This window comes from Centruroides vittatus, unplaced genomic scaffold, assembly GCF_030686945.1.
Source record: "Centruroides vittatus isolate TY-2023 unplaced genomic scaffold, ASM3068694v2 contig_344, whole genome shotgun sequence".
NCBI lineage: Eukaryota > Metazoa > Arthropoda > Arachnida > Scorpiones > Buthidae > Centruroides > Centruroides vittatus.
Genome location: NW_027122169.1, coordinates 166,269 through 186,733, shown reverse-complemented (window position 1 = coordinate 186,733; position 20,465 = coordinate 166,269). Strand labels below are relative to the sequence as shown.

Sequence of the window (20,465 nt, the reverse complement as noted above, 5' to 3'; positions counted from 1 at the left end):
ACATTTCACATAACTTTAGCATCTATGGAAATTAAAATTTTGTACTTTTTTTATTTTCCCACCAGTTGCGGTATAAAAATATTCTTTAGGCTTTATATCTTAAAACTGTTAAAACTTCATACTGTTACTCAATATTACATTTTTTAATATTATTAATAATTCTTTAGACAGAAAACTGTATAAATCTACATGACACATGACATGTGCCTTGTAGACTTAGTACAGTATTTTGATTTAGATTTGTCGCCAGACCTTATGTTTTAATGGCAGTCGTTTTACTTTAGTTCGATTAACCGAAAGAAATAATTTCAGGAATTTCGAACTTTGTGCGTAATGACGATTGCCGCCGATTTTCTTTCAGTCTATGCAGGTTTATTCCAGGCGTATGTATGAATTAAAATATTAGTGGTGGTGTGTTGGTTGAACCCGTGTGCTGTCGCTAAGCTTTTAAACCTGCCAAGCTCTTTCTGCATGTTTCTTGTATCAGTGAAGTGGATGTGAGCCCTTATGACGAGGACCCTGAAATCCGCCATCTTGTATCTAGATACATCGTTTGAGTAGCTAGGGATATAAAGCGAATGAGAGGTTGGTTTTATGTATCAGTTAATGGATACACCTCCGTTAGGTCAAAGAAGTGTGCGTTAATGTCGCTAATCCAATACAGTAATGTACTTATTACTGTGTTGATATTCCGTTTCAAAGTCAGTGCAATCATGCTCGACATTCCAAACGCCATTGTCAAACTTCTAGGCTTACAGGAAAGCGGCGTCGAACGTCCTTATATACGTTTTCGCGTTTAAAACTTCGGCCTCAACCTCACTATTATGATGTATTATACTTGTACTGTACGTACAACAAAAGCACAATTACATTAGCAATCGTGGCTACAAATTCAGAAAACATTCCCTACTTTTAAGACGCAAAACTTCTACAAACAGGCAGAGATCAAGTCACTAGAAAGACTATGAATAAATAACAATATCAAGAACGTGATTAAATTTATGCATAAACCATAAAGTCACTCGTTGCCCGTCTACTACTTAAAAATACCAGAAAGACCAGAAAAAGAGCTACTGACAAGTCATTGATTTATAATATACCTTTGCTTTATTATGTTATATTTTTCTTGCCTTTTTATTTTATTTCTATTTTTATTTGTCTTAAATATATCTATTCTATTTATCTATTCTAAAACTTTTTAATCTTTTAAATTGTAATTTTGAAAATTATGTACTATATTCCAAATTCCAATCAGTTTATGTTCGATTTTGAAGACAACCAAAAATGTTCGATAATTAAAATATTTTCTGCTGTAACTTCGGCTTGATATGTCATAATTCATCTTATTATAACCATAAAATTTATGATAATTTAATTTGTAAACTTTTAAGAAACTGACAAATGAGTCCCGTTTCTCCTTTATCATTTTCTTGTCAATAAATAAAGATATGAAGAAAACAGCGTATATTACGTACTATTCTAAACAATACGATTAAACTACCCTCTATCGAGAAAAAATGGCTCTGAAAAGAGCCGTTTGGCTGCTAACCTCGAAGAAATTAACAAATTCGGGCCCGTCGCGTTGCAACGAAACATTCGTGTCGATTGCCGATTCTAACAAATCTTTCTCCTTTTAGATTTTGACCTTTTCCTTTTCTTAGCGGGTCTGCGACTCGATCGTTTTTGTTTCTTCACGCGTGTCCGTGTCCTGGACCTTTTCCTTCTTCGACTTTTCTTCTTCCCGCCCTCGTCTGCTTTGACACAGACACAAATAACCTTTCCACTCTGGTTGGATTCCATTTTCTTGGTCTTTCTCTCAGGGGGGCAATCTTCGTTTTCGGGCTTCTCGGCAGCGTTATCCATGATTTATTCGTATTCGTTGCAGAATCTCAACTGAATTAACGTGTTCGAATTCGAAGGCAATTTAATTTGGTCGCGTGCTTGCTGTTGTCGTGGTTTTATTTGTCGCCGAAAGAGGCGCTGAGAAAAAAACAAAAACTTTTTAAAACTTTCTGTTTTGAGCTGCGTGTATTATTCTGAACGTCTTCTGTGAATGACTAGAAAAAGTTGTGACCAACGAAAATTACTTAAAATGATTTTATCAGTTTAAATGCGTGTTTTCGGGCAAATAGAAATCTGATTAATGTATAAATGTATTATTAATATACTTGCATCGAGTACTTATAATAGTAATGTTGGAAAATGAAGAGAATGAAGACATAAATAATTGAAATATCAAATGCGCAATCCATTGCTGTAGATAATTCGCCGTCGTTCTTCGGTTTTCGGTTTATCGTCGTTATCGTGATTGTCGGTTTAATTTCCGTATTACTCTTTGCCGTCGATTTAACTTACATTGAATTCTGATTGGACTACAATTTAAAATAATCTAGCAACGAGTTGCGTAACTTTCCCGGCTGTTATGAGATTTTATTTTAAAAATTACTTTTCAATTATTAATGTATAAATAAATAATAATATTAATAAATAAATAAAATTATATGTGGCGCCATCTATTACGTGATTTTGGGATAAAAATTTGATATATTTTTAATTATTATAAAATAGCAAATGACTTAATTTTGAGGGTAGAGGGGAGTTTTATAAAGATCCGTAAATGCTAACAACAAGTAAAATCTTTATTAAGATCAACCCCACAAGAGATATGACACGTGATCATCTTCCATCTCCATTCCCCCTCCACCTTTTATCATCAAAATAGCATCAATGCCGCTTATACACAAGCTACCGTGACAAATTTAGTTTCTTAATCTTATATTGTCCTGAGATATTAATAGAAATAGATGCCAACACACAGCCACACACATATTCACGGGATTTCTTGCCGTTTTCTGACGTTTTTGGGTTCAGGGGAGCTCGAAACGTGGAGATTTTGAAAAGACTCGGAAAATCAAATTTCAAACAATTCCAATACTTTCCCTTGTCATGTATACATAAGAGCCGGGAAATGTAAAAAATTGTAGACCACTGTCTGTCTTTTGCCTGTCCTTCCTTATTAGTATTCTTGTATTCTTAGCCTACATGTTTTATATTATTGCTTGTTGTCTCTTTCTACATTTAATTAGTTTGTGTTTTCTTGGGGATAGTTATCGCTTGCTTTTTGGGGTTACTAAATGTATACGTTAATATACTAAATATTGTTTACTTTGGATTGTATTATAAGGTATCAAGTTTTAATTATAAGTTTATTTGTTCCGGTTTAATAAACATTTTTATTTCTTCTTTACTTATAGCTGAAGGAGCATTGAAAAACAGTTCTTCAATTGCTCTTTCTGTCACGAATTGTTAACAGATATGTTTATATAGAACAGCAGAACAATCGAATACATTTTTGTTATATAATTATATTATTAATAAATTAATTGCGGTTAATAAATACTTACTAAACTATTCTTTTTGTGTATATACAGTATATTGTAGTATAATTTCTGTGTATATTATATCAGATATATGTATAGTACATACCGTGTATTGTAGAACAATTTATACAAATATATATATAAATAAATTGTTCACAACACCGTATACTTACTACTTTATGTACTATTCGTGTATGTATATGTATATATATATATATATATATATATATATATATATATATATATATATACAATATATAATTATTGAATGATATTTTATATATATATATATATATATATATACTTAACGTAAATTGTAAAATCAAAGCATTGGATAGGGAAAAATGGAAAAGATTGGAAGAGCCCTTCATCCAACAGTAGACTGACAATGGTCGATCATGATGATGATGGTTATAATGATGCATACATAGATACACATACAGTACATAAAGTAGTATATAGTTCTGTGAATAATTTATATATATATATAAATTACACGTATACACATTACATACACATATATATATATGTGTGTGTGTGTGTGTGTATAGTTATACTGTATATGCAGTACTATATGTGAAAGAAAAAAATATGTATACATACCGACCTAGCAAATGAACTAAAACGAAGATAATTCATGTTATTATTAAGTGAGACGCGATCGTGTACCCATGGCTACTGATAAAGTTCATTTACGCCACTGTATTTTGTACGAATTCCAACAAGGAAGAAATTCTACAGAAGCGTATAGAAATGTATAGAAAATGTTTGGTGAAGGAACAGTTTCTGATAGAACATGCAGAAGATGATTCAAAAAATTTCAAATAGGTGATTTCGACCTTTCTGATAAGCCACGCTCTTGGCTACCATCTTTGATCGACGACGATACTGTCAAGATCATGTTAGAGCAAAATCCTTTTTTGACGACATCGGCAGTGGCGTGCCGTCATTGGAATTTCCTTGTATTTTCTAAAAAATAAATACATATTGTGCGATTATTTTCATATATTTTCATATAATTAAAATTAATATTTTATTATAACCGCAATATGTATCTTATTACAAATTTCTATACTACATGTGAAAAAAACGATAATGTTGCTATTGTGTATTCGAATATTAGGGGCGGAATAGAAGCGCTGTATTGTCAGCTTCCAAACAGCCAGATTTATACTCATTCGCGCATGCGCTTTACAGAACACCTACCTCACCCGGTTTAGTTGGTGGAAGCTACACACATATAACGCTTCTAATTATATCCAGGACCGGTCCTAGGCTGTTAGCCGCCTCCCTGCTGGATATTTGGCCGCCCTCGCTCGAATATGTGTCATGAGTAGATTTATAACTTAATCCAACCGATAAAAATTTACTGGTATGATGTTTTTATGATAGTTCTGTATAGATGACAGGAGTTTAAAAATTCCATTAAAATATTTGATATTTTTATTCTGCATTTATTCTGCTCTCCCATCTTATATTACTTACGGATTTCAATGTTAAACCAGTGATATTACGGTTTCGTATGTCCCATCTATAAAGAAATGTAGAAAAAAAACGTGTACAAATCTTGTACAATGTTAGAAAATTAATTATTACTTTGGCAGCATCATTTACAACTAAATTTAATGAAAGATGCTTAAGGTACAAAAAAGCTCTAGAATTTATTTTCCTTAAATTTTCGATTTATATATCCGTTGTCATAAAAATTTGTGTTTCCACTTTTTCCAAAGACTACAAATATTCAAGTACAAAGTAACCGGTTTCGACTTATTTCTACTTAAGAAGTAGTTAAATAATTAAGCGAGTAGGGAATTGGGGTATATAAATAAAATCCTGCCGAAAGAGACGGAATTTTACTTAAAAGCTTAACCGAACCAATCTCTTGCCGAGTACAGTGGGATTTGATCTCTTCATAATATTAGATGTAATAAACACAGAAATTCTTTCAGTTCAATGAGACTGACCGAAAAGTTGTAAATTTTGGAAATTTCCGTGGACACCTGGTCCTAAAACGAATTAGTTAGAAACAAATGACTATTAAGTTTAACAAATTTAGATTTTTACAGCTATGGTGAGAAACATTTAAAATTTACAACAACCCTGTCGCGTACTTTGAGGTATACAGTAGACCCTCCTATAACACGGTAGATAAGTTCCGTGTTATATGAATCCGTGTTGTACGAGTCACTTAAATACATGAGCCAATCACAGCCCGTGTGCCGGGCTGTGATTGGCTCATGTATTTAAGTGACTCGTACAACACGGATTCATATAACACGGAACTTATCTCTGCTTGCACAAACAGAATTAGTGTGGAAATATTCGAGATGGGTGCCACATGAGATAAGTGAGAAAAATTTGAATGATCGAGTCATCATACGCAAATCTCTGCTTGCACGAAACAAAATCGAACCCTTCTTGAAACGGATGATAACTGGGGATGAAAAGTGGATTACCTATGGAAACATCGTAAGGAAATGAGCATATTGTCAATCCGGAAAACCTGCCCCCTACACCTTTAAATCGAAGTTGAGCCTGAGTAAGAGAATGTTGTGTATATGATGGGATATTCGAGGACCAATACATTTTGAGCTGTTGAAACCGAACGAAAAGCTAAATTCGGAGAGATACTCACAGCAATTGGATAATTTAAAAACAGCATTCCAAGAAAAGAGTCCGGCGATGTTCAATAAGAAGGACATCATCCTGCTTCGTGATAATGCCAGACCACATACTACTTTGGGAACTCGTCAGAAACTCGCAGAGCTAGGCTGGGAAATTCTGTTGCATCCACCGTACTCCCCGGACCTAGCACCCTCCGATTATCACTTGTTTCTGTCCTTACAAAAAATTTTGCAGGGCAAAAAATTCAAAAACGAAGAAGATATCAGACAAGCACTGGTTCAATTTTTCGCCTCTAAGAATAAGTAATTTTTTAAAAATGGGATATACAAATTGCCATCACGCTGGCAACAAGTCATAAACAATGGTGGAAATTATATTATTCAATAAAGTTTATTTAAGGTATGAAAAATTTATTGTTTTGTTTTATTCTAAAATCAGACAGAAGTCTAATATATTTTATTTGTTGTTTTTCATACGGTAGTACGTTACCAACAGAATCTGTCCTCACTGCTTATTGAAAGATGTTACTAGAAAAATCTTTCAATATATTTTCCTACAACGTAAAACATTTGTTATGAAAATAGAAATAATTCCTTTTCTCTTAACAAAAAAAAAAGGAAAATAAAGAAGTTTGTTCGCAGAAAAGACAATTAAGTCTTCAACACATAAACAACTTTTAAAGAAAATGTTTACTTACGATTTATAATAATAATAAAAAAAATTCTTGAACAATTTAATTAAAACAAATAACTTCACAACAACAATTATAAGATTAAATTTAATATTTAAAAAATATCATACAATATTCTTCTGAAAACATGAATTATTCAATGTTAAAAACGTAGAATTTATTTATAAAATAGGCACTGAAATTAAAAAAAAAAGAACTTATTTATGTTTTTAAACTTTTAAAAAAATCGTTTCAATATTTAATATTACGAAATGTAATGCTCCATTTTTCATTCAGGCTTACAATATGAAATTTTAATTATATTTAAATATTTAAATGAATGACCAATGATATTTACATTCTTATGTTTTGAAATTTGAACAGTTATAATTAATTGTATTTTTTTTTTTTTAATCTTTAAAAACTAAAGATAAAAGAGAACAATTCCGGTTGGAATGTTGTGGGTTGACATAAATGTGTATATAATTAAAATAAATTAATTAATGATATTTAAAGATAGAGATGGTTGTGGAAAGAAAGAAGTAAACATATTTTACGTTAAGGTTTCAAAATTTTGAACTGATTTTATAGCCAGGAAACAAGCTTTTAAGCCAGAAAATGTTCAATTGGTTTGGTTTATTTGGTTACGGCGTGGACGTTCTGCCGAGAGGATGTCTCCGGGTGGACTTATATGGTCTTTTACTGTCTCCTGTTTAGGTTTTACAAATGTTCAATATGTAAATATAAAAGATAAAAAATATATAATAATAGATAGTTAAATAATCCAATGATATTTAGTATTAAAACTTTTTAGAACAACTTACGATGGTTGGTTTGATAGGATACGGCAACGCTACAAGTGAGCGATCTTTCAAGGGAGGATATCTCCCGGGAAACTTGCCCCTATTCAGGTGTTAGATAGGTAAAGAAAACCAGAAAAACTTCAGGTGCATATACATTGAGAGGCTCGAATAGGTGTAGAATATTTCGGGGATGGTCTATCCTGATATATCAGACCCCTACCTTCACCACCCACCTGTATTGTGGATCTTGTTAAACCTACGATAGGCCCGCAAAAGAAGGCAATTTTAGTGCATGTAGAGAGAATAGAGTGAAAAAAAATCCATTGTTTCAAAAGAAATAATAAAAATGTTTTTGCTTTTTATTTAAATATTAATAAATTTTGCTGTAAAGAAATCTAGAAAGAAATATTTTAAAAATCTGCATAAAATTGCTGTTATTATTGCATAATATAAAACTAGATTTGAATTATTAATAATGAATACTAAGTTGTTTATTTTCTATTCTTTAGTTGTTTAAAAACAAAAAAAAATTAATAAATGACATAAAAACATTTAAAACTTGAGCAATTATACCGGTATTTTGTGCCGGGCTGCAATTCTTAACCATATTTTTTTTAATTTATTAATACTTAATTTTTTACATATGCTCTCCACCTCAAATTAGTAGTGTTTAGCCCCTGTACATCATACTTTTCCTTTAACAATGAAGTCGTACCGGTCATCTATCTAACTCCTTTCAGGAGAAAGTTTTGAATTGAAACAACGTGACTTCCATTCCATACCAGAAGTTCTTATATAGTTAATCGGGGCCTCCCTTCCCAATTCTTTCCACCTCTTGTCTCAGCTTTCATCTATCTAACTCCATTCTCGAGATGAAGGACAGACATCAGACAGTAGACGGACGAATTTTTTTGAATTACAGCACAATATCATTTTGAATACAAAATATTATTAAGTAAAACAGATAACAAAGTATTTATTATTCTATTATTTGAATAAAATAATAATAAATGAATAAATATTTTATGAAAAATTTGAATTTGAATTAAAACAAATTAAATAAATATTTCATCAGAATAAAAAATATTAATATTCGAAATTTTGTATATATTTTTGTTAATTAAATTTAGTAATAAATTCCAGTAAATAATTTAAATATTTTAACATAAGTTAAAATATTTAAAAATTCTAGAAACCTAAAAATTTCTAGAAATATATCTACCTGATACACAAAGCTCCGTGAAAAATTTAAGAAATTTTCAACAAGAAACATAGAATTTATTAAGCTTCAAAGTGGGTGAAAAAATTCGTGCCCCACACACACACTAACAACCATACATACAGGAAAAAATCCAGCTATGAGTTGCTTAACTTTCCCGGAAACTTTTAAAACCGCGTGTGTGGCGCCATCTATTATGATACTTTATTTTAAAAACTCTTTATACTTTTAATTATTATAAAATGGCAAAAAAAACACTTAATTTATAGGGTTGTATAAAAAACTGTAATAACGAGTAGAATCGTCATTGTCGTCCCTACTCGAGTTATGACACACAACCCCCTCTATCTTCCCAACCCCTTGAACTTTAACCATTAAAATTTAATAGCATCGATCCTTCTAATACACAAAATTTCTTAAAATTAGGTAAAGGTCAACAGTTAAAGGTCAATGAGTTTTAATGACTTTTCGACGAAGAATTTACGACTTTATAACTTATTTTTAAATCTCTATTTTTCAAATAAACAAAAAAAGAAAATTATAAACGATAAATGTCGACCAGCAATTTTTAAATTGCTTTAAATATACGAGAACATTTAATAGGCCCACGAATTGAGACTGTTTATCAAAATTTATACGCAACTGAACATATAGAAAATCGAAAACGACAATAGAAGAATGGAGGATCTTAAACAATGCGTATTCCTGGTATTCACGTGGAAACCATCTGAAAGTTTCTTTCTTTCTTTACAAATACTTCTATTCGGTTGAATAAATTTTGATAGGATTTAATAGAAGATAGAAGAATTTTTCGAATAAAACAATTTTTATTTGGAAAGTATTCAATTACAGTAAAACCTCTACTTTCCGACCAACAATGGCTCTGTGCAAAAGTGGTCTATATGAAGGGTGGTCATTTTACGACATGCCTAATAAGATAAAAGTACGTATCAAGTCGTGTTGTATTTTTATTGTAAACTTCACGATCTCTAATATAAAACTTTAGAAAATAATATTTTTAAATAGAAAGAAGACTTAAACTAAGAATAATTTTAAGATTTTATTCTACTGTAGAAAGTTCGTGTGAAAATAAATGGAATTCATTTTAATATGATCTGAAGATATTCGAACAAAATGATTGTCTTCGTATCCGATTTCATTTAAATTAGCGCATAAAAGGATCAACTTTATACTGTTAAGGGCATAAAAGTTTTTGCCGTAAACAGTATAAAGTTAAACGGTGTTAGCATTTTAATTAACCAAAGAACGTTTTTATTAAATACTGCACACTGAGTGAAAACGAACTAATTTAATGTTAGGAGTACATATAGTAAACCTTTAATATAAATCACGTGATTTCTGGTCCGGACCGGAAGTTCGAGTGTGGTTAATCGAGGCCTCCGGTCCCTATGCCTTCCACATTTGATTTCAATTTTCATCCATATAATTCCGTTCTCGAAATTAAGGACGGACGAACAGACGAACAACAGTGGGAATCTATAGATCTGTAATTTGAAAATTGCGGTCCAATGAATTGTCTTGTTTAAGAACACAAATATTTTTCTTAAACTTCATTAAAATCCTCTAACTTTATAATATTGACCCATCAGACCAAAACTACTGAACACCGGTTGTGGATTTGAGCCTGACCCGTGGAGTTTTCTCAGTTTTCTTTGCGTGTATAATACCTAAATGGGGCCAATTTTCTATAGAAAGTTCAACCGGATAGCATCTCATCCTTTCCAGATTGGCAGATCTCCCCTGTGTTGGGCTGGTTAATCCCACAGCTGGTAAATAAGCCCCTAAAATTTCACTCATTATTATTATTACTCAAATATTTATTTATAGTGATTGAAATATAACGATAAATTATTCATCAAGAAGCAACACACACAGTTATCCTAATCTGGAAACGAGAAATTGAAAGATTTACAATGGAAGAAAATTGAATAAAATCAATATTTTCACTTTTATGTTGGATAGTTTGAATAATTTAATGCATTTTCTAAAAACACAATAAAAATAATTTGAACAAATAAATATTCAATCCTTTTATTTTACTCATATAAACGAGTAGGCTCACAATAGAGGAAGTCTCTTAATGCCTACAAGCACAAAGAAGGCATTTTCAATACTCATCATTGATTCGTCTAGGCCCACAATGGAAGAGTTTTCCTCATTATTTCATAAGTGACTTATATTTTATGAAAAATTTAAAAATCTTTCAGTGTCTTTAGTTAGTTCTTTACTGTTTCTCTCAGGATTTTCCACAGTCATTAACTACGATTCATGCCTGGGCTTTAGTAGATTGAGGACAGCAATCTTGTGATCCTCTAATCATCTCATTGATATTCTCAATTGTAATAACAGGTTGCATTATGCTGCTGAAAAAAAAACAATGGTCATTTCCAGTGTTCTTCGACAGTTGACAATAACTCGAAAATGTCAACATAAATATCTGCATTCATAGTTTCATTTGAAATATATAACCTGCCTGCTTTAAAGCTTCTTTACAACCCGATATCATCACTTCTTTGGGAAATTTTCAGGCATTTTTCATTTAATTTTCACCTGATTCTTTGCCGGATATTATCACCAAATCTAACGTATACTTGGCTCTTGTCTGAGAATATTACCCGTTTTCAATACTGTATAGTTTAAGTCTTTTGTCCTCTAGTCGTTAACTGATTTTTGCTGCGGATGATAACAATTTTTTAGCTTTCTTGGACACGTATTCTATCGAAAAAAGACATTTGCACAAAAGTTTTACTTATAATTAAAGTTGTTTCGCATTTATCTGTGACTTAAAGTGTTGTTGTTGTTTTTTTTTTTTTTAAGAATAATCCTCTCCTTATTATGTCTGTCTGAGATGTACTTGAAGGATATGAAGATATTTTAAAACAAAATTGGATCAGGTACATTTATTTTTTGGAATAATACTGACTTTCTGCCAGTGATAAACTATTAATGGTCTAACACATGCTTGTGGCTGCATTATACAAAACAAAGCTGAATCTTCTAAGACTGTCGCAGCTTGTCTTACATAAATTTTAAGTTAAATAAATAAATAAATATAGTAAAATTTGGGATGAGTGAGTTTAAATCTCTTGATCCTTTCATAAAACCATTTTTAACTTTTTATTGACCTATTTTTTAAAGTTTGAAAGGAAAAAGAATTAGATGTTCAAGTAAATAAATTACATCTAAAACATAAACTTGAGAGTTTAAATCATTTCTACAAACCTAATGAAAAATTAATGAGCAATTATCGAATCAGAAAAAAAAATCTAACAACGAGTTGCTTAACTTTCCCGGCAACATTTAAAACTGAGTGTGTGGCGTTATCTATTATGATATTTTATCAAATAAAGTTTTTATATATTTAATTATTATAAAATGACAAAAAGCTTAATTTTGAGAGTATGTATGGGTTTTATAAAAAAAATTATTAATACTAAAATAATAGTAACGAGTAAAATCGCCATTAAGTTCGACCGTAGTCGAGATATGACACACGACTATTCCACCTTAGATATCTTCCCACCTTATAGTCCTTTAACTATCAAAATTTAACAGTATTAATCCCCCTAATAGACAAACCTCCGTGAAAAATTTCATAAATGTTTGATCAAAAGAACAGAAGTTATTAAGCTTTAAAGCGGATGAACAAAATCGTTCCCCCCCCCACACACACACACACACACTTCACGCTTTTCTACAAAATTACTGGTATTATCTTAAAATTGTTACAAAAATATTACCTGTTCACCGGATAAGAAGTATGGTATTACTTAAGAGAATAGAAGGGATGCTTCATAAATTACGTAACGATACTTATATACATTTCAACAACCATCTCACCTCCTGTAACGCTGCGTAACGCTGTCACACATACCCACCCTCAAAATTAAAAAAAAAATAATTTCAAATAACAATATTTTATACATTTTGGCCTATAATAGAAATAAAGAAAAATGTAAATTTATTTATGAAATTTTAATATATTAATACTGTATTTCAATTTTTTAATGGAATAAATATTAATATTTTCATACGTCTAAAACTTTATTTCTTTCCATATTTTCTCATCTAAACAGAAATTTAGTAAGAGAATAAAAATTTAATTTCTTTAAAAGGAAATTTTTATAAAATTAATAATTTAATAATTTAACTTTAAAATATCGTATAACATCTGTAAAATATAAAATAAAGAAGATTTTTATGTAAATTTTATAAACAAATTATCTTGTTTAACAAAGTATACGTTTACTGTTAGATAACGTAAAGATATCAAATCGCCTTCTTCTACCGATCTTCTTCTTGTCGAGGGAATAAATTAACAGTAACCTATACGTCACTAATTTTCAATTAATTAAATTAAAACGATTGTATATCCTTACAGAGAATGTTATTCGATGCATTCATTTAATGTAAAGCAAACTTACAAACACTAAAAACACTACTCGACAAGTAACATAAAGCTGAAAATTGTTGTATAAAAGTCGTCATAATGTCGGGATACGTATTTTAATTTGAAAAAATATCACGTAACTTCCGTTCTAGAGAGAAAATTCGTATATAGTATATAAGCTTTTCATATCCGGTCTCGATTATCACGTATCTAACTCCATTATCGAGATTAAGGAAGGAAGGACGGACAGACAGACGGACGAAAGTGGGAAGCTATAGGTACGAAATTGTATATTTTAACATAAAATAACGGTAACGAGATTTAACCGCGTATAAAATGAACGATTTAGTAGTGTCAGAGTTGGAATATTTATAATAATTATAAAAATAAATAAAATATTTAATATTTCGTTCAAAAGTTGTGAAAATATTTACAGTTTAATCGTTCGAACACGTTATAAATTATGCATAAAATCCTATAAAACGAATTTAAAAAAAATACATTATATACATCCGGCATAAGCATCCAGACAGACAGAACCCAGATGCTGTAGTTACTATAAATGTTATTCAATAAAATTTAGAATATACACAAAATGTTTAAGAAGTAAATAACAATTCCTAGAAAAAGAATATTTAATATTTCTGTAAAGGAATTTTTTTAAAGTTATTATTATAATTTAAGTAGAATTTTGTATTAAAATTTAAATAATTTACGTTTATTTGTCGTTACGCTTTCCAAGATTAGATGATTTCTGTTCTCGAGTTGATTAGTTTGTCACTGAATATAAACACTGGGTCTTGTTTCCTGCACGTGACCACCGTTCAGGTGGCCAATAGGGGATTGGTTGGATAGCAAATAGGCAGTTTAAGCAGCGTTGTCGTCAGTCTAGTCAATGCGGCGACAGAGGAACGTTCTTCTCATGTCACTTCCAACATCCTTCGAATATTATAAAATGGAAGGTGAGCTTCTTTTCCTATTATTAATATTATAATGCTAAAACATTAACTTATACGTCTCAGATGTATGGAGATGATACGAAATTATTAACCATTGTTACGTTATATTCTAATAAGTACACACCTGTTGACTACCTTTGCCTATTGATCACATTTAACGCTTCGTAACTGTAGAAAATAATTAAACATTCTTCATTTTCATACATTCGAACCTTCGCTAATTCGAAACATTAAACTTTCGTGATAAAATAATCGATAATTTCCAAGTTTCTGACACGAAAATCCATTATTATTTTTTCTCGTATTGTATTTCTAAATGCTTTTATCTCTCCTTATATAGGATATAATACAGGAATCGTTATCATTTACACTTGTAAATATTTTAAAAATTAATAAACTCTGTATAATTTTTAAAATTTTAAATAATTCTACGATTTTCTACGCTTTAAATTGAAATTCTTCTGCTAATGATCGTCTCACTTGAAGTTACATTAGAAGATTGAGCGACACTTTGGTTTAATTAATACGTAATTAAATTCTTCTGTTAAATATTTTAAAAAAATTTACGGCTTTTATACTGAAAATTAAAAATTTAAATTGGCATAAATCTATGCCCGAGTGTGAAAATCATAAATTTTGTATTAATTTTGCAATAAAATTGCCTTTAAATCACATACTTAACGTGGGCATTAATTGTCACAACGCATCTAAACATGGCTTATTCTTAAATTAAAATATTTTATTACCTTCTTTCTGTGTTTAATTTTACTAATTCCAACAAAATTTAAACTATTTTTATATTTTCTAATTTATTAAATTAATTTCGTTGTTTAAATTCTCGCATTTGTTTTAGGAATTGAACGGAATAAAAACTATGATAAACATTTATATGTTTAACGTTTAAGTGACCATCGGTCGAAAATTGACCCTCCTCCCCCCAAGTTTTTTATATTTTTGAACTCAGGAACCTTGAAATGTCGAGAAATGAAAAAAATTCGGGTTTTTTTTTTTTAACTCTATGTATGGAGGTTAGTGTGTGTGTCAGTTAGGGGCACGAATTTGAACACCCATTTTGATAGCTCAATAACTCCTGTGTTTTTCATCGAAAATATCTGAAATTCTGCAGGGAAGATGATACATTAGGGAAATCGGTACTGTTAAATTTTGGTGGTTAGAGGTCAAAGGGGTGAGGAGATACATCGCATGTCGCATCTCGCGTGGGGTCGGACTTAACGAACATTTCGCTCCTTATTAGCATTTACGATTTTTTTTTAAAGTATAAAACTAATTTCTACTCTCTTTTTGCCTTTTTATAATAATTAATAACACATAAAGTTTTGGTAATAAAATCTAGTAACAGATGGCGCAACAAACAATTTTAACTTTGCTACCGGGAAAGTTACTCAACTCGTTGCTGGATTTTCTTTAATTTAGTTTAATAATTAATATATTTGCAGCTTTATTATATAAAAAAAAACTAAAAGGTTAAGAAAATTAATTAATTTTACTATTTTTATCATGTAGCGCAGATATACAAAATGTCAGCTTTTATTATCAGAAAAGTCAATGTTTTTTTAAAAAGAAAATTGTATTAAAGCTTAATTATACGCTTTTGAACTTAATTATTACATAAATTAATAATTATTTTATATTTGTGACAGAATAAACTTTTGTTTACAGGCGTTATTATTTTCATTCTCATTATAATTAAGATCTTATACAATATCTAAGAGTTGTGTAGCATCTGGTGTGTTGAAAATTCATTAATATCACGTAATAAACGATGTTTGTACAGTTTACAATTAGAGTTGAAGGTATGAGTAATATAAATATATAATATTCATCGCTTAAACATACAATTGAACTTTATATATTAATTTGATTTTGAATATAAACGAGTTAAAATTAACTTTGTTTAGGAAAACTAAATTAGTATTTGAGCATAACTTAACTGTATTTGGATTATTCCAAGCTCTGTATTCTCATTTCTTCAGCTTGATATCATGAGAAACATGCTGTACAGAGACTCTAGCAATGGGGAGAGTGTTCAATATAGTCTCCATGCTGATGGTGTAAAATATAAAGTAGATGAACCGTGTGTTCAATCATCGTTGAGCTGCAGTTTGAAATAATTGTAGACCTATAAATTCCGTCTGTCTGCCTGTCTGTTCTTCCTTAATCTCGAAAACAGATATGGAAATCTTAAGGGGAGAATGCCCTTATTAACTATATATAAACCTCAAATTTACATCGAAAGTTACGTTATTTCAATTCAAAATTTTCTCAAGAACGGAATTAGATATATGACCGGTATTACTCTGCTGTTATCAGGAAAAGTATGATTTACAGGGACAAGACTCTACTAAAATCGGGAGTATATATTTTAAATTAAATAAATTAAGAATATAATTAAAAAATTCAGCCCGGCATTGTGTCCATGTCACAATAGATAATTGCTTATATGTCTTTCGACGCTGATAAGTACAGTAGATCCCCCTATAACACGGAAAGTATCTACCGTGTTATAGGGGGCGTCTACTGTACACTTTCAGTGTCTTTACAAACAAAACTGCTTGTTTTCGTTGTACGAAGCGCCAAAATTCCGCAGTAGCAAGTTTTAGTACTAATTTCTTTACGGAAATGTCCTGTTTCGTCACAATACCAAATTTAGTTGCATATAGACTGCTAAATATCTTTTTGGATAGAGTTGAATCGGGATAATTTAGCAGTTAAGTATACACTATTCATCGTACTTTTTCAGTCGAACAGCTTTATATAACTCGAATAAAATCGAATTGCTAGAAAAAAGTATAATACGAAAATTAAAAAAAAACTTACCATTAAAAAATATTCGTCTTAACATAATCTTTATAATCATGTTAATTAGTTATTAAATTAAAACTAAAGCAGTCACGATGAATTTTAATGGGCTGTATTTTATTTTGATGGATTATTACAATAAACAAAACTCCATAAATATTTTAATTCTTCCGATTAGCGATTAATAGTTAAAAACAAGCTAATTTCTGGGGAAAAAAGTTAATAAAATGAACTTTATATTCGTTAGTTAATCAAATAACTCAATCAAATATTTGTCAATTAACACATTCAATAATGAAATTGTAAATACATATTTTAATCAATTGCTTTAGAAATTATAGTAATGAACAAATAATATGCATACATTGAATGAATTTTTATTTTTATGGCTGTTATATATAACAGAACTTCGAGAAATGCAAAAAAATTCGGGGGTTTTTCTGTATGGACGTTAGTGTGTGTAGGGGGGAACGATTTTGTTCATCGTCTCTGAAGCTTAATAACTCCTGTACCTTTTATCGAAAATTTCTGAAATTTTGTATGAAGGTTTATGTATTAGGGGTATTGATGCTGTTAAATTTTAGTGGTTAAAGGTCGACAGGGTGGGGAGATAGAGGGGGTCACGTGTTGTTACTCGAGTGAAGTCGATCTTAATGAAGATTTCACTCGTTATTAGCATTTACAATGTTTTTTTTTTCCTTTATAAAACTCATCTCCACCCTCAAAATTAAGCTTTTTGTTATTTTATAATACTGTAATTAATAATATAAAAACTATTTTTAAAAAATATCATAACAGATGGAGCCACATACAATTTTAATTTTTTTTTGTCGGGAAAGTTCCGCAACTTGTTACTGGATTTTTATATTATTAGATCAAAAATTCGCAAGTTGTAAGTATAATTTATGTGAATATTTTATAAATATTATATTCATAATAATTGTTAGGATAATATAATGGCAAATTTTAACTCGTTTCTACGCATGAATGAATTGTTTAAAAAAATTTAGTGCAGATAGTGTACAGGGAAATATACAGAGAATTGATAAACGAACGGGCAGACATTTTATTTTATATACATATGTATATATAGATGTAACATTAGTGTTCTCGCGACTATAGTTTAAGGATATCTCATACTTAAGTTTATTTTTTTCAAATTACTTAAATACTATATCTCCTACTTACAATTGCACTATAATAAATAATGTAATTAATTTTATTTTTATTTGTGCTGAGGCAAACACAAATCACAATAACAAATTATATAAAATTTCCTTTTATCTTTGACTCAATTTTTAAAAATATTTTAAAAGAATTTGTAAGATAAATTGACAATAATATAAAAGTTCGAATAATTAATTAATTAATTACGTATAATGTTAGAAAAATGAACATGGAGAATGTCTGTCCTTGATTAAAATTAATAATTTCGTTGGGTGTCATAAAATCTGTTTTAATGTTTTGGTGGCGAAATGTTAAGAAAGATCAATAAACCTTAACATTATAACAAGTACATAAAAGGCAATAGGATCTATCGTAAAATCCTTGAACCAAATCCCTTAAATTACATCTGGTATCATGTTAATTACGTTTCGTTATCACACTAAATCCCATTGATTTAACGCGATCCAATAAATAATATCTCTTGTGTTACGTCATTCATCTCCACGTACCTGAGACTTGAAACATTTTTTACAGACTATTATATAATTAATTAATTAATTAATTAATATTTTTTTAACCTTTCAGATACATAAGATGAGTATTTAGATGCCAGATTAAAAGATTTTAAGATATATCATTTAATCTTTGAATACATTTTACAAGAATATGCTATAAAATGAATATGACAGATGAATATTTGTTAACCGAATTTAACGAGCAAGAATTGTATCGATGGCTGCACGAAAATTTCAATTTAACTAATTTATCTGCTCTACCCAGTGATATGTTGAGTCAGTTTCAATACAAATGGCCACATCCTTACTACGGTGATCAGTTATACTTCTTCAGAAATCGTTACAGCGAAGTTCATGGTTACCTAAGTCTCCTTGTCTGCACCTTTGGTATTGTTGCTAACGTACTTAACATTATTGTTTTGACACGTAAGCACATGATCTCACCAACGAATGCCATACTAACAGGGTTGGCGGTTGCCGATATGTTTGTCATGATATCCTACATGCCCTTTGCTTTCCATAATTATATTTTAATAAACCAACCGGATCATAAAAAATATTCTTATCAGTGGGCCGTGTATGCCTTATTTCATGCTCATTTTAGCGTAGTTTGCCATACAATATCGATATGGTTAACGGTAATCCTGGCAGTTTGGAGATTTCTAGCTGTCAGTTTCCCCGCCAACAGTAAAAGTTGGTGCAATATGCCACGTGCAAAGATTGCAATTATCAGTACTTACGTCAATTGTACAGTGTTTTGTTTACCTGTATATTTAACATTTACCATACACTCCCTAGAAGACGGTTCTCACGTATTATACAAAGTCGATTTTAGTTCCATAGCAAAAAAGAACGACGGACTATTAGAGAAGTTTAATTTTTGGATTTTCAGCGTGCTCACCAAATTGATCCCTTGTATTGCATTAACAGGACTGAGTATAGGACTAATACGTGTCTGTACGAAGCAAATCGTCGTAAACAGAAGCTGAAGAATCGTATAGAAGCAGATAACGCCTGTGATCGAACTACAAAAATGCTTTTAGCAGTACTTTTATTATTTCTGATTACCGAATTTCCATCGGGAATTCTTGCCTTACTTAATGGAATTCTCGGACAAGACTTCTTTCATCACGTCTACAATAATTTTGGCGAAGTAATTGATATTCTGGCTCTTATTAACAGCTCAGTGAACTTTATTCTCTACTGTTCCATGAGTAGGCAGTTCAGAGACACTTTCGCCAATCTCTTCACCCCTAAACTAGTTTCTAAATGGATAGCCGTACCCACAGATTCCAATACTTGCGCCACTACTTGCGTTTAAAATATTGTTTAATTACTCATAGATTATTTATATATAAGTTACGTCTTAAATATTATTTGTAAAATAATTGTTTTAAAAAAAAAGTGGATAATGTGATGCTGAGTCCTTACTTCGCCGGCTGATCGATGCCGGAGGGGCTCCGAAGTTCGAACTTAATGTCACGTTTATCATTGTAATTATTAGTGAAATAAATATTAATTATTTAAAGACTGTTTGCAATACGTTAATGTTTATGGGAGTAATTTGATTAAGTATACAAATAAAATTGTTATTTTCTCAATAGTAATTTAATTTAATAAATGATAGTAAGTGATTTTGATAAAAGTATTTTAGTGAATATTTAAGAGTTACAATGTCCTTATTACTGAAAATAAAATTAAAATTTACTTAAAAGTTTTACGATAAAAAATTTCGTTCAAATATAAAACAAATTTCAACATTAAAAGAGAGAAAAATATTAAATATTTTAAATTTAATTCAAATTTTAATTTCGATTTAAAAAATTTTTAAGTTATAAAATGTATATATAATTATCGAGGGTGGAATGAGTAAAATATTATTATTATTTTTTTTAA

The 20,465-nt window shown here is 30.1% G+C and overlaps 1 pseudogene; it reads left to right on the top strand.

The window, feature by feature from the left end:
- Nucleotides 1–18,686: 18,686 nt before the first annotated feature.
- LOC136974151 (G-protein coupled receptor dmsr-1-like) lies at nt 18,687–19,890 on the top strand (annotated as a pseudogene).
- Nucleotides 19,891–20,465: the final 575 nt, after the last annotated feature.